Source organism: Triticum aestivum, chromosome 2B (genome assembly GCF_018294505.1).
Source record: "Triticum aestivum cultivar Chinese Spring chromosome 2B, IWGSC CS RefSeq v2.1, whole genome shotgun sequence".
Lineage (NCBI taxonomy): Eukaryota > Viridiplantae > Streptophyta > Magnoliopsida > Poales > Poaceae > Triticum > Triticum aestivum.
Genome location: NC_057798.1, coordinates 746,757,183 through 746,782,155, shown reverse-complemented (window position 1 = coordinate 746,782,155; position 24,973 = coordinate 746,757,183).

Genomic DNA, 24,973 nt, shown 5'->3' with positions numbered 1-24,973 from the left:
TTCGCTTAATGCATTACTTGTACACATACGCCTGGACGTATTATCCAGATAACAAATGGGAAATAGTATACAGCGTCAGGTTCTTACTAATATCTTCATATTTTCCCTTGAATGTTTCTTTAAAATTTCATCCGTACACTTTGGTACGTTCAGTTTGCCAGGGGCTTCTTATTGTGCCCCATAACATGGCAAGAGAAGTCTGAACACTTTCGACAGTGCGGCACCCTGAACTTATAGCATTATATGCATCAGCTCTGAATCATGTCTTGGGTCAATAGTTGGGTTAGCCCGGCTCCCTTGTTTTGGTACCTTATGTACCGTTATATCGGCTAAGGTAGGGCAGGAAGAACTACTGCGATTGTGTCCCAGTTCTTCTGGACGAGCACCTCAGTAGAGAAAGCCGAAAACTGACCGTCATGATGCTGCAAGAGCTGGTCGCTGTTCGCGAGGTACTAAATCCTTTAAGATTTTTTCCGCTTAAGGTGAGGAATCGGCCTTGTCCAATTTAGGCGTGTATAGCGCCCCAGTTCGGCCTTCCGAATACTAGGGGCTTCACCGGAATTTAAAATTATAGACTTCTATGGCCAAGTGAGAGTTATAAAGCCGAATAGTCCGATTGCCTTGTTCGCTGCGCTAAACACCTCCTTAAAGGACCAACAATTTGGATAAAGAGTGTTTGGGTTTTCCACGAACACCCCGGTACTAGTTACAAGGGGGCGGAAGCCGACGACTGGCCTACTTTCCGATTTTGATAAACGGCCGCAGAGAAGGTAATATTTTAAATCAAACAAAGCGTTATATAGCGCAAACAAACTCGTTCTTATATTACAAAGACGACATGAGTACATTCACTCAAAGATTATGTTCCTGGTACACTCATTGGCCATAAGGCGAGCGCCTCACATAACGCCATCATAATATTTTTCGGGGTAGCGATGCTCCTTACCCTCTGGGGGTCCATCCTTCACGAGCTTCTCAGCATCCAGTTTGGCCCGATGCATCTTCGCGCGGGCAAAAGCCCGGCGGGCACCCTCAATGCAGACAGACTACTTGATAACTTCTAGCCATGGACAGGCATGCACCATCCGCTTTATCAGGCCAAAGTAGCTGTCGGGCAGGGGCTCGCCAGGCCACATCCAGACTATGAGGTCCTTCATGGCCAGTTCAGCCGCATTGTGGAGTTCGACCAATTGCTTCAGTTGGTCACTTAGAGGCATCGGGTGTTCGGCTCTAGTGTATTGGGACCAGAACAGCTTCTCCGTTGAGCTCCCCTCTTCAGCACGGTAGAACTCCGCGGCATCCGAAATGCTGCGTGGCAGATCTGCGAATGCCCCTGGAGAGCTCCGAATTTGTGTAAGTAAAAGAAATGACTCCTCCAGATGCATGCTTTGCATAAAGAATGCCTTACCCTCCGCTATCTTCTTGGCCGCCTGGATTTCCTGGACGGCCTTTTGGGCTTCGTCCTTGGCATCTGTCGCGCTCTAGAGGGCCTTCGCAAGCTCAGACTCCTGCGTCTTGAAGTCATGCTCCAAGGACTCGAACTTCTTGCCGAGCTCCTGAAGCTCTTGCTGTACCTCTCCCACCCAAGCATCTTGCTTTCCACGCTCGATGTGCTTCGTGGCCACCTTGGCTTCGGCCGCGGACATCACTTTCTTCAGGTCTGCCACTTCGGTCGTGGTCCCTATTAAAAATCATGATGCTTTTTTAGCATCATCAATTTTTCTCCTCAATATGACACACGGACGGGGTTTCACTTACCTTTGTTCTCCTCGAGCTGCCTCTTCACGAGGCCGAGCTCTTCTTCGGCGTGCCCCAGGTCGCGCTTGAGTCCGGCAACCTCAGCTGTGCGTGCAGCGGAGGTCAGCAGCAATGCTTGCTTGTTAACATAGACAAGTACTATTAGATTCCTGTGGTTTTTTAGTTGACCCTCCGTTTGGCTTTTCTTTCCGAACACCAAACAGAGTATCATGGGCTACTGTCTGTCGGGTGATATTTCCTCACACTTTTTAATTACTTACCTCAAAGCCTGCTAGCAGGCTGGTGCAGGCTTCGGTCAATCCACTCTTGGCGAACCGAACCTTCTCAATTACCGTACTCATAAGAGTACGGTGCTCATCGTCAATGGAAGCGCCTCAAAGCACTTCCAACAAATTAGCCAATGCCTCCGGCTGGGCAGAGGTCGTCGGCACGGCCGGCTCACCCTCCTTCGCGAGGGGCTGCCTACTGGAATCCGGAACCTTTGGAGGCTCCGACGCGGTAACCGACTGGGAGCCAGACTTGTTGTGGCTCCCGTCAGCATAATCCATGGGGGTCTTACCCCCCATCTGTCCGGCGCTTGGGATTTTGCCCTGGGGGACCTCCAGAATGACCCCCCCCTGCTCTAGTATCCTTTGGGACAGCACCTCGGTGTCATCCGCGAGTCGTGGGGAGGTGACCGTCGGGAGTGAATCGCTGATCATCTTTGACTCACTCAAGGATCCCTCCGAAGAGGATACCCCGAGGTTGGACCAGGCCGGACTGCATATACGAGTTCGGCGTTATTACAAACCATGAAGGCAAAGCCGCACGAAAAATGTAACAGAGTGCAGATACTTACGACCTCGCCCGGGGCTTGCCCCTGGGCAGCCATTCCTCCTCGCTGTAGGCGGCGGTATTGGAGTGGTCCGGACGGGACGCCTTTCCCTTCTTCAGCGTCCCAGCCTCCCCCGACAGGGCGACCTTCCTTTTCTTCTCCTCCCCAGTGCGGGGAGGGGGCATTTACTCATGTTTCCCCCCGTCTCCGTGGGGGGAATCTTCCTCGTCATCCTCGGATGATGAGTCTATCACGGCCCTGCGTCGGAGACCTTTTCTGGTCCCCGCGGCCGCCTTGTTGGACCCTTCGGCCCCCTCAGTTGGGGCGGCCTTCCTCTTTCTCTCCTCCCCTTCATGGGAGGAGTGCGCCTTGTCATCTTCTGGCGAGGCGTCTGGTGCGGCCTCGCGCCGGAGACCCTTCCTGGTCCCCGTGGCCTTCTTTTCGGCCTTTTTCTCCAGTACCTTGTAAGGCACCGGAACCAGCATCTCCGTCAGGAGTGCGTCTGCTGGACCCTTAGGCAGCAGAGACGGACAGTCAATCCGCTCCGGCAACTCCACCCAATCCTGTTTGGTCAGCATGGTGACTTAAAAATCCTCCCACGAATATACTGGGAAAGGAACATCCTGTGATAGTCGAAGGACTTACCGGATTGGCGAGGCACTTTGCGCTGAGTCCACGATCCTCGGAAAAGGGAGGAGGAACTTCGCTGGTCTTGAACAGTACCTTCCAAACGTCTTTGTGCATCGTGTCGAAGAGTTCCAGCAGCGTCTGGTATTCGGCGGATCGAACTCCCACATATCGAATGCCCGTCTTTGACACGGGAGAATCTGGCGAACGAGCATGACCTGGACCATGTTGACAAGCTTGATCTTCTTGTCCCTCATACTTTTGATGCAGGTCTCGAGTCCGGTCAGCTCTGTGGGTTCGCCCTAGGCTAGGCCCTTCTTTTCCCAAGAAGTGAGCCGCATGGGGATTCCGGATCTGAATTTGGGGGCCGCCACCCAGTTGGCGTCGCGCAGCTCGGTGATGTAGAACCATCTTGATTGCCACCCTTTCACGGTCTCCATGAAGGAGTCGTCAAGCCATGTAATGTTGGGCATTCTGCCCACCATGGCGCCTCTGCACTCCGCCTGTTGTCCGCTCACGATCTTTGGCTTCACATAGAAGATTTGCAACCACAGGCCGAAGTGGGGCTTGATGCGGAGGAAGGCCTCGCACACGACGATGAACGCCGAGATGTTGAAGACGAAATTTAGGGCTAGATCGTGAAATTCTAGCCCGTAGTAATACATGAGCCCGCGGACAAACGGGTGAAGTGGAAATCCTATTTCCAAGGATGAAATGAGGGAGAAATACTCTCTCTCCCGAGACTTTGGGGTGGGGGTGATCTGTCCCTTCGCCGGAAGCCTGTGCGTGATGTTCTCGTCCAGGTATCCGGCCGCCCGAAGCTTGGTAATGTCCTCCTCTGTGACAGAGGAGGCCATCCACTTGCCTCCCTCTCCAGACATGTTGCGGTCCTATGGAGAAGGTGAGAACTTGGGCGCTGGGGCTCGAGAGTGCGAGAACGGATGAGCAAAGGAGGAAGAAGGCGTGGGTGAAAACGGGAGATCCTTGTCCCTTTATAAAGGCGGTGTAGAATGTGCGCCTCCCCGCTTGCCTCTCGAAATCACTTATTTTCCAAGTGCCTCGATTGATGGCACTGGAAGGGTTACCCATACCCGTATTGATGAAGTTCCCGCGATAAGGGGACACGATCTCTGCTTTGACAAGACGTGCCAAAGAAACCGCCTCGCGATGTGTGTGGGAGCTGGTTGTGAAAAAACGGTTCGAATAATGACTGGACCATGGCGTGCTGTCATGCTGTGTAGAGTTCTCAACAGTTTGGATTTGTGAAATATTGTTCTCTCTACGGTGGTATGTGGAATTTTGTCTTATAGAGCCGGACACAATTTAAGTGTTCGAAGTTATTCGGAGATGGAACCCGCCTTGCAATGTCGAAGACAATCTGCGCCCTGGACTCATCGTCATTGAAGCCTGGTTTAGGGGCTACTGAGCGAGTCCTAGATAAGGGGGTATCCGGATAGCCGGACTATATACTTTGGCCGGACTGTTGGACTATGAAGATACAAGATTGAAGACTTCGTCCCGTGTCCGGATGGGACTCTCCTTTGTGTGGAAGGCAAGCTTGGTGATCCGGATGATAGATCTCCTTCTCTGTAACCGACTCTGTGTAACCCTAGCCCCCTCTAGTGTCTATATAAACCGGAGGGTTTTAGTCCGTAGGACAAGATAATCATAATCATAGGCTAGCTCCTAGGGTTTAGCCTCTACGATCTCGTGGTAGATCAACTCTTGTAATACTCATATCATCAAGATCAATCAAGCAGGAAGTAGGGTATTACCTCCATCGAGAGGGCCTGAACCTGGGTAAACATCCTGTCCCCAGTCTCCTGTTACCATTAGCCTTAGACGCACAGTTCGGGACCCCCTACCCGAGATCCGCTGGTCTTGACATCGACACTCACCTCGACACAAAGACTATGAGTCCGATAACATCCTTGGACATGGAGCTAATTCTGAAGACCATGATATCGGGTTTGTTGAACTCGCCTATGAAGTCAGACACTCAAGATGAAGCAAAAACTCGGAGGAGTTGTGCAACATACTCAACTTGAAGACCAGTTCAGGGGCTGTTGATGGTGTCCAGCATAGGGGTGTGATACGTCTCCAACGTATCTATAATTTTTTATTGTTCCATGCTATTATATTACCTGTTTTGGATGTTTATGGGCTTTACTTTACACTTCTATATCATTTTTGGGACTAACCTACTAACCGGAGGCCCAACCCGAATTGCTGTTTTTTGCCTATTTCAGTGTTTCGGAGAAAAGGAATATCAAACGGAGTCCAAACGGAATGAAACCTTCGGCAACGATCTTTTTGGAACAAACATGATCTAGAGGACTTGGAGTGGAAATCAAGAAACAAGCGGGGCGGCCATGAGGGTACCCGGCGCGCCCCCTACAGGTGGGCGCGCCCCCACCCTCGTGGGCCCCTCGAGCGTCCACCGACCTACTTCTTCCTCCTATATATACACCCGTACCCCGAAAACATCAGAAGCGACCACGAAAAACTATTTCCACCGCCGTAACCTTCTGTATCCGTGAGATCCCATCTTGGAGCCTTCGTCATTGCTCTCCTGGAGGGGGGATCGATCACAGAGGGCCTTTACATCATCTCCAAGGCCTCTCCAATGAGTTGTGAGTAGTTTACCATAGACCTTCAGGTCCATAGTTATTAGCTAGATGGCTTCTTCTCTCTCTTTGATTCTCAATACAAAGTTCTCCTCCCTCTTCTTGGTGATCTATTCGATGTAACTCTTTTTGCGGTGTGTTTGACGAGATTCGATGAATTGTGGGTTTATGATCAAGTTTATCTATGAGAAATATTTGAATATCCTCTGAATTCTTTTATGTGTGATTAAGTTATCTTTGCAAGTCTCTTCGAATTATAAGTTTGGTTTGGCCTACTAGATTGATCTTTCTTGCCATGGGAGAAGTGCTTAGCTTTGGGTTCAATCTTGCGGTGTCCTTTCCCAATGACAGCAGGGGCAGCAAGGCACATATTGTATTGTTGCCATCGAGGATAAAAAGATGGGGTTTATATCATATTGCATGAGTTTATCCCTCTACATCATGTCATCTTTCTTAATGCATTACTCTGTTCTTCATGAACTTAATACTCTAGATGCATGCTGGATAGCGGTCGATGTGTGGAGTAATAGTAGTAGATGCAGGCAGGAGTTGGTCTACTTGTTACGGACGTGATGCCTATATACATGATCATGCCTAGATAATCTCATAACCATGTGCTTTTCTATCAATTGCTCGACAGTAATTTGTTCACCCACCATAATAATTATGCTATCTTGAGAGAAGCCACTAGTGAAACCTATGCCCCCGGGTCTATCTCTTATCATGTAAGCTTTCAATCTACTTTTATTTGCATCTTTACTTTTCCAATCTATATCATAAAATACCAAAAATATATTTATCTTATCATATTATCTCTATCAGATCTCACTTTCGCAAGTGGCCGTGAAGGGATTGATAACCCCTTTATTGCGTTGGTTGCGAGTTCTTGTTTGTTTGTGTAGGTGCATTGGACTTGTGAGGAGCCTCCTACTGGATTGATACCTTGGTTCGAAAAAACTGAGGGAAATACTTATGCTACTATTGCTGCCTCACCCTTTCCTCTTCAAGGAAAACCAACACGAGCTCAAGACGTAGAAAGAAGGATTTCTGGCGCTGTTGCCGGGGAGGTCTTCGCTCAAGTCAAGACATACCAAGTACCCATCACAAACTCATCTCTCTCACACTTACATTATTTGCCATTTGCCTCTCGTTTTCCTCTCCCCCACTTCACCTTTGCTGTTTTATTCGCCCTCTCTTTTCCAATCTTCTCTCTCTTTCGCTTGTCTTCTTGTGTGCCTGTTTGCCCTTATGGCTTTGCCTAAAAACACCGACCTTCATCTTAGAAGGATGGAAGAGATTGAATCGAACATTAGAAGTTTTATGACTTTGCAATTTGAGCATGATAATTTTTTAGAAAGGAGCTTAAAGAACAAAAAAGTTTTATGGGGTATATGAACAAAGAGCTTGATGATATGTCTAAAGAATTTTATGGTTTGAACTCACAAATTACTCGCCTTGAAAAATCTATAGCCCAAATTTCCGATAAGGAAGCCACCTTAGTCAATAAGATGGCTGCCAAACCAGAAAAGTTGGAAGGAAATAATGATGAAGATCTAAAAATTATTGATGTGTCCCCAATTAAATCTTTATTTTGCAATATGAATCTTAATAATGATGGGACTTGAGATGAGTCAACTTTAGTTAAAAGGCGTCCCAATGATTCGGAGTTTTTAGATCTTGATGCTAAATTTGGTAAAAGTGGGATTGGAGAGGTGAAGACTTTAAATAGCATAGAACCCACTATCTGGGATTTCAAGGAATTTAATTATGATAATTGTTCTTTAGAAGATTGTATTTCCTTGTTGCAATCCATGTTGAATTCTCCTCATGCTTATAGTCAAAATAAAGCCTTTACCAAACATATTGTTGACGCCTTGATGCAATCTTACGATGAAAAACTTAATTTGGAAGTTTCTATACCTAGAAAACTTAATGATGAGTGGGAACCTACTATAAAGATTAAAATTAAAGATCATGAGTGTTATGCTTTGTGTGATTTGGGTGCTAGTGTTTCCAAAATTCCGAAAACTTTATGTGATATTCTAGGTTTCCATGATCTTGATGATTGCTCTTTAAATTTGCACCTTGCGGATTCCACCATTAAAAAGCCTATGGGAAGGATCAATGATGTTCTTATTGTTGCAAATAGGAACTATGTGCCCGTAGATTTTATCGTTCTTGACATAGATTGCAATCTTTCATGCCCTATTATTCTTGGTAGACCTTTCCTTAGAACGATTGGTGCGATTATTGATATGAAGGAAGGGAATATTAGATTCCAATTTCCATTAAGGAAAGACATGGAGCACTTTCCAAGAAAGAAAGTCAAATTACCTTATGAATCTATCATGCGAGCTACTTATAAATCAAGTGCCAAAGATGGCACTATTTAGATCTATCCTCGCTTTTATGCCTAGCTAGGGGCGTTAAACAATAGCGCTAGTTGGGAGGCAACCCAATTTTATTTTAGTTTTTTTGTTTTTGCTTCTGTTTAGTAATAAATTTTGCATCTACTTTCTGTTTAGATGTGTTTTCTTGTTTTAATTAGTGATTGTGCCAAGTAGAACCTATAGGATAACCTATGGTAAGAGTTAATTTGATTCTGCTGAAAAACAAAAAGTTTGCGCTCACAAGAAAGAATTCAATAAATCACAGAAACATGCTGTTGCATTGATTCTTTTTTCTGTAGATCAATAGACAAATTTACTAGGACTTCCTATTTTGGTAGGATTTGTAGAGTTCCATAAGTATTCGAAAGTTACAGATTGCTACAGACTGTTCTGTTTTTGACAGATTCTGCTTTTAGTGTGTTGTTTGCTTATTTTGATGCATCTATAGCTAGTATGTAGGGGTATGAATCATAGAAAAGTTGGATTACAGTAGATTTAACACCAATATAAATAAATAATGAGTTCATTACAGTACCTTATGTAGTGGTTTTTCTTTCTTGCACTAAGGTAGCTTATGAGATTTCCTGTTGAGTTTTGTGTTGTGAAGTTTTCATGTTTTGGGTAAAGATTTGATGGACTATGGAATACATGGTGGAAAAAGCCTAAGCTTGGGGATTCCAATGGAAACCCAAGATATTCAAGGATAACCAAAAGGCTAAGCATGGGGATGCCCCAGAAGGCATCCCCTCTTTCGTCTTCGTCTATCGGTAGCTTTACTTGGAGCTATATTTTTATTCACCACATGATATGTGCTTTTCTTGGAGCGTATTGGATGATATGAGTCTTTGCTTATTAGTTTAACACAATCATCCTTGCTGTACACACCTTTTGGGAGAGAACCACATGATTTAGAATTTATTAGAATACTCTATGTGCTTCACTTATATCTTTTGAGCTAGATAGTTTTGCTTTATGTGCTTCACTTATATTTTTTAGAGCACGGCGGTGGTTTAATTTTGTAGAAATTGTTGATCTCTCATACTTCACTTATATTATTTTGAGAGTCTTTTAGAACAGCATGGTATTTGCTATGGTTATAAAATTGGTCCTAGAATGATGGGCATCCAAGTTGGGTATAATAAAAACTATCATAGAAGTGAATTGGATGCTATGATCAATTTGATGCTTGATAATTGTTTTGAGATATAGAGGTGGTGATATTAAAGTCATGCTAGTTGGTGTAATTGTGAATTTAAAGAATACTTGTGTTGAAGTTGGCAAGTCCCATAGCATGCACATATGGTAAAAGTTGTGTAACAAATTTATTGCATGGGGTGCTCTTTGATTGTCAACCTTATGAGTGTCAGTCGGGGACGAGCGATGGTCTTTTCCTACCAATCTATCCCCCTAGGAGCATGCACGTAGTACTTGGTTTTTTGATGACTTGTAGATTTTTGCAATAATTATATGAGTTCTTTATGACTAATGTTGAGTCCATCGATTATATGCACTCTCACCTTCCATCATTGCTAGCCTCTTCGGTATCGTGCATTGCCCTTTCTCACCTTGAGAGTTGGCGCAAACTTCACCGGTGCATCCAAACCCCGTGATACGATACGCTCTATCACACATAAACCTCCTTATATCTTCCTCAAAACAGCCACCATACCTACCTATTATGGCATTTCCATAGACATTCCGAGATATATTGCCATGCAACTTTCCACCGTTCCGTTTATTATGACACGCATCATCATTGTCATATTTCCTTGCATGATCATGAAGTTGACATCGTATTTGTGGCAAATCCACTTTCATAAATTCATACATGTCACTCTTGCATCATTGCCCATCCCGGTACACCGCCGGAGGCATTCATATAGAGTCATATCTTGTTCTAGTTTTGAGTTGTAACTCATGAGTTGTAAATAAATAGAAGTGTGATGATCATCATTATTAGAGCATTGTCCCTTATAAAAAAATAAAGGCCAAAAGGAAAAAAAAGGAAAGGCCAAAGAAAAAAAAAGAAAGGCCCAAAAAAATATAAAAAATTATAAAGGGGACAATGTTACTATCTTTTTTTCCACACTTGTGCTTCAAAGTAGCACCATGTTCTTCATATAGAGAGTCTCATTTGTTGTCTCTTTCATATACTAGTGGGAATTTTTCATTATAGAAATTGGCTTGTATATTCCAACGATGGGCTTCCTCAAAATGCCCTAGGTCTTCGTGTGCAAGCAAGTTGGATGCACAGCCACTTGGCTTCTTTTGTTGAGCTTTCATACATTTACAGCTCTAGTGCATCCGTTGCATGGCAATCCCTACTCCTCATATTGACATCAATCGATAGGCATCTCCATAGCCCGTTGATTAGCCTCGTCAATATGAGACTTTCTCCTTTTTTGTCTTCTCCACACAACCTCCACCATCATATTCTATTCCACCCATAGTGCTATATCCATGGCTCACGCTCATGTAATGCGTGAAGGTTGTAAAAAGTTTGAGATTACTAAAGTATGAAACAATTGCTTGGCTCGTCATCGGGGTTGTGCTTGATGGGAGTATTTTGTGTGATGAAAATAAAACATAGCCTAACTATATGATTTTATAGGGATGAACTTTCTTTAGCCATGTTATTTTGAGAAGACATGATTGCTTTATTAGTATGCTTGAAGTATTACTATTTCTTATGTCAATATGACCTTTTATTTTGAATCATTTGGATCTGAACATTCATGCCACAATAAAGAGAAATACATTGAGAAATATGCTAGGTAGCATTCCACATCAAAAATTCTGTTTTTATCATTTACCTACTCGAGGACGAGCGGGAATTAAGCTTGGGGATGCTTGATACGTCTCCAACGTATCTATAATTTTTGATTGTTCCATGCTATTATATTACCTGTTTTGGATGTTTATGGGCTTTACTTTACAGTTTTATATCATTTTTGGGACTAACCTACTAACCGGAGGCCCAGCCCGAATTGCTGTTTTTTTGCCTATTTTAGTGTTTCGAAGAAAAGGAATATCAAACAGAGTCCAAACGGAATGAAACCTTCGGGGGTGATCTTTTTGGAACAAACATGATCCAGAGGCGCACCACAAGGGTGCCTGGCACACCCCCTACAGGTGGGCATGCCCCCACCCTCGTGGCCCCCTCGAGCGTCCACCGACCTACTTCTTCCTCCTATATATACACCCGTACCCCGAAAACATCAGAAGCGACCACGAAAAACTATTTCCACCTTTGTAACCTTCTGTATCCGCGAGATCCCATCTTGGAGCCTTCACCCGCGCTCCGCCGGAGGGGGAATCGATCACGGAGGGTCTCTACATCATCTCCAAGGCCTCCTCGATGAGTTGTGAGTAGTTTACCATAGACCTTCGGGTCCATAGTTATTAGCTAGATGACTTCTTCTCTCTCTTTGAATCTCAATACAAAGTTCTCCTTGATCATCTTGGAGATCTATTCGATGTAACTCTTTTTGCGGTGTGTTTGTCGAGATTCAATGAATTGTGGGTTTATGATCAAGTTTATCTATGAGAAATATTTGAATCTCCTCTAAATTCTTTTATGTGTGATTAAGTTATCTTTGCAAGTCTCTTCGAATTATCGGTTTGGTTTGGCCTTCTAGATTGATCTTTCTTGCAATGGGAGAAGTGCTTAGCTTTGGGTTCAATCTTGCGGTGTCCTTTCTCAGTGACAGCAGGGACAACAAGGCACGTATTGTATTGTTGCCATCGAGGATAAAAAGATGGGGTTTATATCATATTGCATGAGTTTATCCCTCTACATCATGTCATCTTTCTTAATGTGTTACTCTGTTCTTCATGAACATAATACTCTAGATGCATGCTAGATAGCGGTCGATGTGTGGAGTAATAGTAGTAGATGCAGGCAGGAGTCGGTCTACTTGTTACGGACGTGGTGCCTATATACATGATCATGCCTAGATAATCTCATAACTATGCGCTTTTCTATCAATTGCTCGACAGTAATTTGTTCACCCACTGTAATAATTATGCTATCTTGAGAGAAGCCACTAGTGAAACCTATGGCCCCCGGGTCTATCTCTTATCATATAAGCTTTCAATCTACTTTTATTTGCATCTTTACTTTTCCAATCTATATCATAAAATACCAAAAATATATTTATCTTATCATATTATCTCTACCAGATCTCACTTTTGCAAGTGGTCGTGAAGGGATTGACAACCCCTTTATTGTGTTGGTTGCGAGTTCTTGTTTGTTTGTGTAGGTGCGTGGGACTTGTGAGGAGCCTCCTACTGGATTGATACCTTGGTTCTAAAAAATTGAGGGAAATACTTACGCTACTATTGCTGCATCACCCTTTCCTCTTCAAGGAAAACCAACGGAAGCTCAAGACGTAGCAGGGTGCTAACCATGGGAGTGCAGAGGTGGGCTGGGTTGAGGACCCCCAAGCAACCAACTAGCAGGCCACATTCGTCAGGCCGCATGACATACTCAATATGGAATTTCCGAAGGCTTGGCGCATACTCCAATGCATAAATACAATCTTTGGCAAGTTTATCTCCAGATGAAGCGGACATATCTGTAACCCTAGGTACCCCCGGCATCTATATAAGCTGAGAGGGTTAGATCATAGGGTTAACTCATTCACTTACGATCTCGAGGTAGACCAACCTGTACTCTGTACTCCCTCCATAATCAATACAACAAAGCAGGACGTAGGGGTTTACCTCTTCGAGAGGGCCTAAACCTGGGTAAATACCATGTCCTTGTTTGTCCTATTAACATCGTGCCAAGGCTACCAGCTTGGGATCCCCCACCTGAGATCAGTCGGATTCGACTCCGTCAGTTAGTGTTGTCGAGAAAGAATAAGTAGTGGAAGGAGCAGAAGCAAATACACTCTTGGCATGGGGATCTAGCAGAGGCTCCGAGGTAGACCAACGACGGATCCTCGACATCCATGGCAACAACACCTGCTGGAGTTGGAGGAGGTGAGGCCATGGGCTCAGTTTTCGAAGGAAGGAGGGAACATCGACATACATGCCATCACATAGAATCTTCTCCTATGCACCGCAGGAGACCACAGTCCGTGACCGCGTCGTCATGTCTATTGATCTCTAGCTGGAGCCATGTGCATGGTGTCGAGGAACATCAGGACGCGGACTTCTCAGGGCACACAAATGGCGTTGGCTGATAGAACCAAAGATGCGAGAGCGTCGCTTGTGGGAGCCACGCCGGTGTCTGGGGCGATCCTATGTCAATGCCCTCATGGCTTGGGCTAGTCGCGGGAGGATGCCAGGGGCTAAGCGCTTTAGATTGCAGTGGGGAGCTTAGGGGTGTAAGTAGAGCGACAATGCTTTTTGAAATCAACCGACGACCAAGGGTCGACGGGAGAGAGAGAGAGAGAGAGAGAGAGAGAGAGAGAGAGAGAGAGAGAGAGAGAGAGAGAGAGAGAGAGAGAGAGAGAGGGAGGGAAGGAAGGAAAGGTCAATTAGGAGAGACTAGAGAAATGTTCAAACGTGGGAGAAGAGTATTTTTTAGCGCGGGTGGAGTGGTGGGAAATGGAGGAGACAGTGATGGGGTGGGTCCTGTCATGGAGACCTCCTAGTCAGCGGCGGGTCACAGGATAACCTCCAAAAGCGCACCCCCACCTCACGCACAATTCGGGCGGACACATGTGTGAGACGGGGCATCACTGTTATTTCTTTCATTTTTATGTTTTGCCTTTCGCTTCTTCAAGAAATGTTGGGGATTTCAAACAAGTTCGGTATTTCAAAAAGGTTATGTTAAAAATGTGTCCGAATTTGAAAAAATGTTCCTGGATTTCAAAAAGTGTTCACAAATCTGAAATAATGTTCCCGGATTTAAAAAAATGTTCTTGAATTTGTGAAATTGTTCTCAATGTTAAGATTTTCAATAAATGTCCGTGAATTTGAAAAATTATTTCCAGATTTCAAACATGTTGATGAATTCTAAATTTTTCCCCATTTTATTTTTTCATGAATTTTAAAAATGTTCCCAATTTCAAAAAGTATTCATGATTTTTAGAGATTCTAAAATATTTACTGATTTGAAAAATGTTCCCGAAATTTATTAATTTTTCATCTATTTCAGAAAATATTCACAAGATTGAAAAATATTCATGTGTTGAAATAAAGTTCCAAGTTTTAAAAATATTCATGAAATTAAAAAAATAAAAGTAGGAACAAACAAATAAAGGACAACCGAAAAAACAAAGGAAGATTACAGAGAAAAGACTTGGTTCAGGAAGGTTCTAGAATGTTGCCACAACCGATGGGAGGAACCCAGAACGGGTTGGCCATATAGCAGGGGGAAGCCTCTATGTGTCGCTTTAAGCCAGCCCAGGGGGAAGCCTCGCGTCGGGGGAGCCCAGATGGGCCAGCCCAGCCGCCCGGGAGGCCACGGTCTGTTTTTATGTTTTTTTTTCTGTTTTCTGTTCTCGTTTTGCTTTATATTTGTACTTTTCTTTATACTTTAAAATATTTTACATATATATACACAAAACACTCTTCAAAAATACATTTTAAATATGTTGAACAAGTATTTGAAAAACCTTGAATAAGTATTGCACAAGTATTTGAAAAATGTTGAACAAGTATTTTTTTGAATAAGTATTAAAAATGTTGAACAAGTATTTGACAAATTTCTAGTAAAAAATAAAAAATGTTGTATGAGTATCTAAAAAATGTTGAACAAGTAATTGAAAATGTTGAATAAGTACTTAAAAATGTTGAGCAAATTTTGAAATAAATGTTGAATAAGTACTAAATAATGTTGAACGACTATTTGAAATATATTGAAGAAGTATTTGAAAAATGTTGAATAAGCATTATAATGTTAGGTAAATATTTGAAAAATGTTTAATAAGGGTTCGGAGACAATGTTGAACGTGTATATAAATATGTTGATCACTTATGAAAAAATGTTTTGACATATACAAAAATGTAGAATAAGAACGAAATGAACATAAGAAGAAATAGAAAATGGAGAAGAAAAACGAAAACCAAAGAAAAAACGGAGAAGAAAAAATAAAACCGAAAAAAATTGAGAAGGAAAGAGAAAAAGAAAAATGCAGTAAAAGCAGAAAAAAAGAATGAACCTGTGCGAAAACTGGCTCGTTTCTCCTTCTAGTATGTCGTGCCCTACCTATTGTACACGAAGCCAAAGCTGTCGCAATGGCGGCACCAGGGGTCTTCCCTGGACTTCCATGAAATACCAAAGAATTGCTGATCCATGGGTACACTGCTGCTAGATTGCTGTATATTTGTTGTCATATTGCTATAAAATTGCACAAATGAATACCAAGGAAGAAATTCCTGGCTCCGCCACTGACTGGCTAGTCCGCATCAAAGAAACAGGCAGATCCCAGGATCGATTCCCTCTTGTATGGGTACGCGCTTGGTTGCTATTCGGCGACCTACCTGCAGAATAGCCCGGCAGGTGCGCTGGCTGGGCCCAAGCTAAGCTCTAGGCTTCACGTTTGTCTTCTCTTTTTATTCCAATTTTCCAATTCCTCAGGTTTTAAGTGGCTAATTTATTATTTGAGGATCTTAAAATTCTACGTAGAAATCTGGAAGACCTCATGGGTGTCCCTTATGGCAGTTCACACCACTGTGAAAATTACCATGGTGTTTTTCAGAAGTATTTGACTGTGTTTAAATTCAAATTCAATTCTACCCCAAATTTGGATTTGAATTGTATGTAGATCAAATACGATTCCAAAAGCCATGAAGTTTTACTGGAGGTTATGGGAAGCATATTACCCCCACTCACTGGTGGAAAAAGGGCCTTTGGTCGCGGTTCGCAACTGCCATTAGTCGCGGTTGCGCAACCGCGACCGAACAGGCGCGACTAAAGGCCCCCCCCTTTAGTCGCGGTTGCTTAAGAACCGCGACTAAAGGCCCGTCCACGTGGGCGCCAGGCGGCCGTCGGGGCGGAGGACCTTTAGTCGCGGTTCTTCTGGCCAACCGCGACTAAAGGCCGCCGCAGGTTTAGGGTTTTAGCCCCCCCCCCTAAACCTGTTTTCTGTTTAACTTGTATTGTTTTATTTCTTTTGTGCTTTATTTTAATTTTGAAGGAGTTTCACATATTCTACGATACTACATACATGCATATGAATGTACAATTTCAAACAAATTTGAAATTAGAACCAAAAAGAATTCAAGAGGAATATACAATATATATTCAATATCATCGGATGACCATATACAATTTTGAACAAGTTTCCATACATAATTTAATGCATATAAAGTTCTACGTCCTCGTAATGGTGTTCTCCTTTAGGATGGAGGACTTCCCTCCTGAACCATCCAGCTAGTTCCTCTTGAAGTGGTCGGAAGCGAGCTTCGGGACTAAGCATCATCCGGAGGTTATTCCTCTGAGCATTGGTATCACTCGGAACCCGCTCAGAGGTGTATCTCCGGATCATCTCACAGACATAGTATGCACATAGATTGGTCCCCGCTGGCTGAATATCCTCACCATTCTTAGCCTTTGACCTTTTGAATTCTAGCTCTTTTTTGAATTCACCGACCTTTGTATCTACGAACCGTCTCCAAACCCTACGAGGCAAAGAAAATTAAATGAACAAGAGGGTTATTAGTTACTTGATATTAGGAAATGAACGAAATAGGCCGATCGATATAGAGCGCAAATGAATGAAAATAATTACTTCTGCAGCATTCTTCTCATGTCACCCCAAAGCTTTGGATCCTTATTCAGAGAGTCGTGGACGAGACATTCTGAGGTGTCAACTTTAATTACTAGCAGAATCCAGTGGAACCTGCGGACACGATACATGCACAGTACGTCATGCATAACTCATCGATTAGCCGGCCACATACCATGCATGGAGTAAATAAAAGAGAATGTGCTCAAGACAGAAACACTCACCCAAAATGGTAAGGAAATAGAATATCACTTTTGAGTTCCTGCTTTGTAAGAAACTGCCACAGGTCTGCCTCCATGTCGGCGGGGTGATGCTCCAACACATATCCATTAACGATGTGTGGGTCAATGAACCCAACATCATGGATGTTCCTTACTCTGCATTCCTTAATCTTCATTCTGCATGTATAATAGCGGACACAACAATATAGTTAGGACATATTTATAGTGCAGGCAATATGAACGAGATGGGGTAGAAATAAATCACTTACAGAACGTAGCAACTGATGATAGATTTGTCGAGCTCGCGCAGATTGAAAAGCTGGAACAATTCACTCAGATGAATTTGTACATAGTAATGTTTGAAGTGATGCTCATATCTAACTTCCGCATAAATATATTCTTTGGCGTTTTTATTTTTTATGTAACCCTTGTACCATTTCAGCAGACCTTTCATTTGTGGAGGTAGATCCTCTTCCTGCGCAGGCTCGACGAGAGGCCCATTCTTCACATATGTAATTACTACCTCCTTCACTGGCGCCTCATCAAGGCCTAACAGTTCACGAAGAGTAATACCTAAGTTGGCCGCTTGTTCTCTGGCACTCGTTACAGTCAATCCATGTGCTGCCGCAGCTGCTATGATATCGGGGTCATCCGGACCGGCGGCTTTCACTATAAACGGGGCAATCGATTGTTTACTTTGTTCCCCGAGCTGGGCAACTCGTTTCCCGCTTTTTTTACTTTCTAATTCCGTTTTCTCGGCCTCCTCCAAGGCTTTGTTCTCCTGGTTCTCCGCCCGCTCTTTCTTCTCCTTCAACATGAGTGCCTGCCTACGAAGTTCACGTGCATAGTCGTCAGGCAGATTCTTCGCGGCTTGGGACGGTGTGCTCAAAAATGACTTAGCCCACTTCTTTTGCTCATCAGAAAATACTGGCTTGGGCTCGGGCTCTCTTTTCTTCTTGCAGTCCGCCTTCCATTTCTCATGATCAGCAGCCGCGGCCGCGGCAGTTTCCTCGGCACTACGTTCCCAAGGCCTTGTGGGGAGAGGCTTCAGTGATGGCTCCGGTACCTTTGTGGTCTTAGGTACATAAGGGTCCGGGTTAATAATCCAGGACTGCTTCTGCTTCTTTGCCGGAGGTGGATTGGGGGGCGGCGTCTGATCACCCGCCGGACGAGGACTGGGGGGCGGCGTCTGATCACCCGCCGGACGTTGTGGACTGGGGGGCGTCGGCTGACGTGACGGAGGTGTAGGTGAACCGCCACCACCGTAGGGGGGTGGACTTGTTGTCCTTGGCGCCTCGCCTGGAAACTTGATAAACTTCTTTTGCCATAGAATGAAATGGCGCTTGACATCTCCAAGTCTTTTCTCCCCTTCAGGTGTAGCAATGTCAATCTCCAGGTCCTCAAACCCTTGGACTATGTCCTCCACCGTGACACGAGCATAGCCATCTTGAATGGGGTTGTTGTGGTGGAGTGCTCCAGGTAAACATGGTAAAGCACTGCCGATGGCTACCTTCATGGACATGTTCCCGATAGGATAATACAGATGACATTCTTTCATCTCCTTTATATCGTCCACGGGGTAGCGAGGAGGCTCCGGTGCAGTAATTTCGACCACCAGAGGCTCCGGTGCAGTAATTTCGACCACCAGAGGCTCCGGTGCAGTAATTTCGATCGTCGGTGCATCTGCACCAGCCGGTGGGGCCTCCGTGGAAGCCACACTGCTTCTCCGCTGCTGGCTTCTGAGATCCGCTGGATGATCTTCATGCTGCGCCCGAGCTGCATCTCTTTCGGCTACTAGTACACTCACGGTTTTCTTCATCACATCCATTTCCGATGCCAACCGCGCCACAACATCTGCTTCCCGATCCATCTTTCTCTTTCGGCTTCTGTAACCGTACGGGTCATCGTTCTGGGGGAACCCTATTTTCCACGGAATGTGCCCCATGCCTCGTACACGTCCTCCGTGTTCAGGATTCCCGAGGGCTTTTGTCAGCGCATCGTTCTCTCTGTTGAACTTGATCTTCCCCTCTTGAGCATCCCTCATTGCGTCAATAAGGGCTTGGGTGGGTTTAATTATTTTGCCCCAGTAAACACACTCCCCTGTCTCCGGGTTCAGCGTTCCCCCATGCCCGTACCACTAGCTTTTGGCCCTTGGGTCCCATCCCTCCGTACCTGGACGGATTCCTCGCGCCCTTAGCTCGTTCTCCATCTTCTCCCACCTAGGCTCCCAAAGGCGATATCCTCCTGGCCCCATAATATGATTGTACTCCTTCTTAGCCGCATTTTCCTTATTTTTTTTCGATATTTGAATGAACTGCTCCGATTTCTTTTGCTTCACAAATTCTGGCCAATCATGTTTCAGTTTCTCATATTGTCCTTTGAAATCCGGAGTCTTGTTCTGCTTGACAAAGTCATGGGCTAGATTTTGCTTGAATTTCCGGAATGCGTCGGCCATCTTATGAAGAGCGAACTGTTTGACTAGCCTCCTCCTCTCCTTGTTTTCCTCAATCTTGTTACCCTCCTCATCGAATTTGTTGTATTCCGGAGGTAGAACGAAATGTTCCATAAGCTTCTTGAAGCAATCTTTTTTTGTTCTCTTATCGACAAAAGTGAAACCAGCAATTCGTGCCTTCTTTGGCTTATTCCACTCCTGGAAGGTGATCGAGACGTTGTCTCTAACAATGGCTCCGCATTGGTTGACAAACTTGGTGGCGTTCTTGCGGGGCTCCAGCGGCCTGCCGGTTGCACTGTCGACAACCTCGATGGTGCATGTTTCTCCTTGTTTCATCGTCTTGGTTGCGCCACGCTTTGACGACGTACTCGATTGTTTCGACGATCCAGCCGAGGGCTAAAATAAGAAAGAGAGTCGCGCACGTTAGTACACACATATTTATTCAAATCAGTTAGTTTGTATCACCAGAGGCTCAATGTATATATATACCTTGGCGCCGGAGGTGGTTGCTACTTCCATTTGAAGATCGTCGTTTATCGACGTTTGTTCGGCATCATCTTGCTGACGGCGCCCTTCATCTTCACCGTCAAGGTTCAGATAAGAAGAGATATCATCTTCTTCTTGTCCGGTCGGCACATATAGAATATCGCCGTTTATGATGCCGAACATATGTGCTTCACCGTCTGGATCATAGTTGTCCATAATCGGGTCAGCTCTATCGTCCGCCATTATGTCAGTCCTGAAAACATGTAGTAAAAACAAATTAATTAAGTGAAGAAGGGGGGCGGTGGCGGTGGCGGTGGCGAAAGGGCGGTGGCAAAAGGAGGGGGCGAGGAAGGGGTGGGAGAGGGTGTCGCGGTAGAGCGCGAGACGGGGCGGCAGACGACGGCGTCACGGAGAGGGAGGCGAGGACAACACACATGTATAACCCTCGCCGCCCCCTCTCGATCCCTAAAAAAAACACCGCGCGCATCGCCGCCCCCTCTCCGTATATACGTTTTTTTGTTAATTATCAAATTTTACGGTTATTTGTTAAGTTATACGTTTTTTGTTAAGTTATTTTACGGTTATACGTTTTTTGTTAAGTTATTTTACCGTTTTTGTTAAGTTATTTTATGGTTATACGGTTATCAAATTTTACGGTTATACGTTTTTTGTTAAGTTATTTTACCGTTTTTGTTAAACTAATTAACTAGTTAAAATTAAAAAGAACAAAAAAAAATTCTCTCTCTCTCTCCACGATCTCGCTAGCTCTCTGTACGTGGGCGAGAGGGGGCGGCGGGCGACGGCGGGCGGCGGCGTTGAGGGCGGGCGAGAGGCGGCGCGGTGGGTGAGGGAGGCCGGCCGGCGGCGTACGAGGGCGAGAGGGGGCGGCGGGCGCCGTACGTGGGCGAGAGGGGGCGGCGGGCGACGGCGGGCGGCGTACGAGGGCGAGAGGGGGCGGCGGGCGCCGTACGTGGGCGAGAGGGGCGGCGGGCGACGGCGGGCGGCGTCGAGGGCGAGGGCGACGGCGGGCGGCGTCGAGGGCGAGGGCGACGGCGGCAGGCCTTCGGCGCGGCAGAGAAGACGAGAAATGCCCGCGACGGGTCGGGCCCTTGTATTTATAGCCCCCCCCTTTAGTCGCGGTTGGGGAGGCGACCCGCGACTAAAGGGGTTTTTGGCGGGTTTTTCGTTCCCGCGCGCAACGACCTTTAGTCGCGGTTGGCATTTTCCAAATACTTTTTCTTTTTCAAAATCTTAAAAATACAAATAATATATCAAAAAATTAAGAAAAATAAAACTAATTCAATTCAATATGTTAAAAATACAAATAATATATCAAAAAATTCAGAAAAATAGAACTAATTCAATTCAATATGTTAAAAATACAAATAATATATCAAAAAATTAAGAAAAATAAAACTAATTCAATTCAAAATGTTAAAAATACAAATAATATATCAAAAAATTCAGAAAAATAAAACTAATTCAATTCAATATGTTAAAAATACAAATAATATATCAAAAAATTAAGAAAAATAAAAATAATTCAATTCAAAATGTTAAAAATACAAATAATATATCAAAAAATTCAGAAAAATAAAACTAATTCAATTCAAAATCTTAAAAATACAAATAATATATCAAAAAATTAAGAAAAATAAAACTAATTCAATTCAATATGTTAAAAATACAAATAATATATCAAAAAATTCAGAAAAATAGAACTAATTCAATTCAATATGTTAAAAATACAAATAATATATCAAAAAATTAAGAAAAATAAAACTAATTCAATTCAAAATGTTAAAAATACAAATAATATATCAAAAAATTCAGAAAATAAAACTAATTCAATTCAAAATAATATAATTCACATGATCCATTCAACAAAGTTTGGTACAATAAATTATTACACATCATTTCTTCCCTTGTGTCCCTGCTTGCTTACGATTGTGCCGTATCCATGGAGCATCCTCATCATTTAACTTAATGCTTGGATCGGTGTTCACTTTGATGGGCGGAATTTCAGCAAACATATTATAATCTTCTGACATGTCTGTCTTGTCCTCCACTCCCACGATGTTTCTTTTCCCTGAAAGAACAATGTGGCGCTTTGGATCATCGCATGATGTACTGATCGTTTTCTTATCTTTTCGTTTCCTCGGTTTGCTACTCATGTCCTTCACATAGAAAACCTGAGCGACATCTTTCGCTAGGACGAATGGTTCGTCAAGGTAACCAAGATTGTTGAAATCCACCATTGTCATTCCGTATTGCTGGTCCACCTTTACCCCACCTCCTGTTAGCTTGAACCATTTGCACCGGAACAAAGGGACCTTAAAGGAGGGTCCATAGTCAAGTTCCCATATCTCCTCTATGTAACCATAATATGTGACCTTTTGCCCATTCTCGGTTGCTGCATCAAAGCGGACACCACTGTTTTGGTTGGTGCTCTTTTTATCTTGGGCGATCGTGTAAAATGTATTCCCATTTATCTCGTACCCTTGGAAAGTCGTTATAGTCGAAGATGGTGTCTTGGCCAACATGTACAGCTGATCTACAACATCATTGTCATTCATTAAATGTTTTCTCAACCAACTGCCGAAAGTCTCCATGTGGGCCTTCCTAATCCAGGATTCAGGCTTCCCCGGGTTGTCCGAGCGTAAAATATTCTTGTGTTTCTCAAAGTACGGAGCCACCAAGCTGGAATTGGTCAGTACAGTGTGGTGTGCTTCAGTCAGAGAATGGCCGTCCATACATATCGTTGATTTCCTTCCGATCGTGCCTTTTCCACTTAGTCTCCCCTCGTGCCGCGATCGAGGAAGACCAATCGGCTTAAGGTCAGGAACAAAGTCAACACAAAACTCAATTACCTCCTCATTTCCATAGCCCTTGGCGATGCTTCCTTCTGGCCTACCACGGTTACGAACATATTTCTTTAATACTCCCATGAACCTCTCGAAGGGGAACATATTGTGTAGAAATACAGGACCGAGAATGAAAATCTCTTCGACTAGGTGAACCAAGAGGTGCGTCATAATATTGAAGAAGGATGGCGGGAACACCAACTCGAAACTGACAAGACATTGGATCACATCGTTTTGTAACCGTGGTAGATCTTCTGGATTGATTACCTTCTGAGAGATTGCATTGAGGAATGCACATAGCTTCACAATGGCTACTCGAACATTTTCCGGCAGGAGCCCCCTCAAAGCAATCGGAAGCAATTGCGTCATAATCACGTGGCAGTCGTGAGACTTCAGGTTTTGGAACTTTTTCTCCGCCATGTTTATTATTCCCTTTATATTGGACGAGAATCCAGACGGGACCTTCATACTGCTCAGGCATTCAAAAAAGATGACCTTCTCTTCTTTGGTTAGAGCGTAGCTGGCATGACCTTGAAACCATTCCGGATGCCGGTCATCAGGGTCTTTCAAACGTTGCTGGTCCTGCCGTGCTTCCTTTGTATCATTTGTCTTCCCATACACGCCCAAGAAGCTTAGGAGGTTCACGTAAATATTCTTCGTAACGTGCATCACGTCGATTGCAGAGCGGACTTCTAGGACTTTCCAATATTCTAGCTCCCAGAATATAGATTTCTTCTTCCACATGGCTGCGTGCCCGTCAGCTCCCTTCGGAACTGATTGTCCGCCAGGACCCTTTCCAAAGATGACTTTCAAATCCTTGACCATATCAAATACCTCAGCACCAGTGCGTTCCGCAGGCTTCGGCCGGTGATCTGCCTTGCCGTTGTAATGCTTGCTTTTCTTTCTTACTGGATGAATTTTCGGAAGAAATCGACGATGCCCAAGGTACACGTTCTTCTTACAATTTGGCAAATGTACACTTTCAGTGTCATGTAAGCAGTGCGTGCATGCATTGTATCCCTTATTTGACAGTCCCGAAAGGTTACTAAGAGCAGGCCAATCGTTGATGGTTACGAAAAGCAACGCTCGTAGGTTAAATTCCTCTTTTTTGTGCTCATCCCACACACGGACACCAGGTCTGCCCCACAGCTGTAAAAGTTCATCAACTAATGGCCTTAGGTACACATCGATGTCATTGCCGGGTTGCTTCGGACCTTGGATGAGCACTGGCATCATAATGAACTTCCGCTTCATGCACAACCAAGGAGGAAGGTTGTAGATGCATAGAGTCACGGGCCAGATGCTATGGCTGGAGCTCTGCTCGCCAAAAGGATTCATGCCATCTGTACTTAGACCAAATCTTATGTTCCTTGCGTTAGCTGCAAAATCTTTGAACTCTCTGTCGATCTTTCTCCATTGCGTTCCATCTGCGGTGTGTCTCAACTCCCCGTCCGACTTACGGTCCTCTTTGTGCCATCGCAATAACTTGGCATGCTCTTTGTTTCTGAACAGACGTTTCAACCGTGGTATTATAGGAGCATACCACATCACCTTGGCGGGAACCCTCTTCCTGGGTTTCTCGCCCTCAACATCGTCACCAGGGTCATCGCCTCTGATCTTATAATGCAATGCAGTGCATACCGGGCATTCATTCAAATTCTCGTATTCACCGCGGTAGAGGATGCAGTCGTTGATGCATGCATGTATCTTCAGAACCTCTAAACCTAGAGGGCAGACAACCTTCTTTGCTTCGTACGTACTGGCGGGCAACTCGTTATTCTTTGGAAACATATTCTTTAACATTTTCAGCAAGTTTTCAAATGCCGAGTCAGCTACACCTGCCTGTGCCTTCCATTTCAGCAAATCTAGTGTGCAGCCCAGCTTTTTCATACCATCATCGCATCCGGGGTACAACGACTTTCTGTGATCCTCTAACATGCGACCCAAATTGTCCCTCTCCTTTTCAGTTTCGCAGCGTCTCCGTGCATCAGCAATGGTCCGACCAAGATCATCAACGGTCTCATCACGTGCCTCTTCTTCACCTTCACCT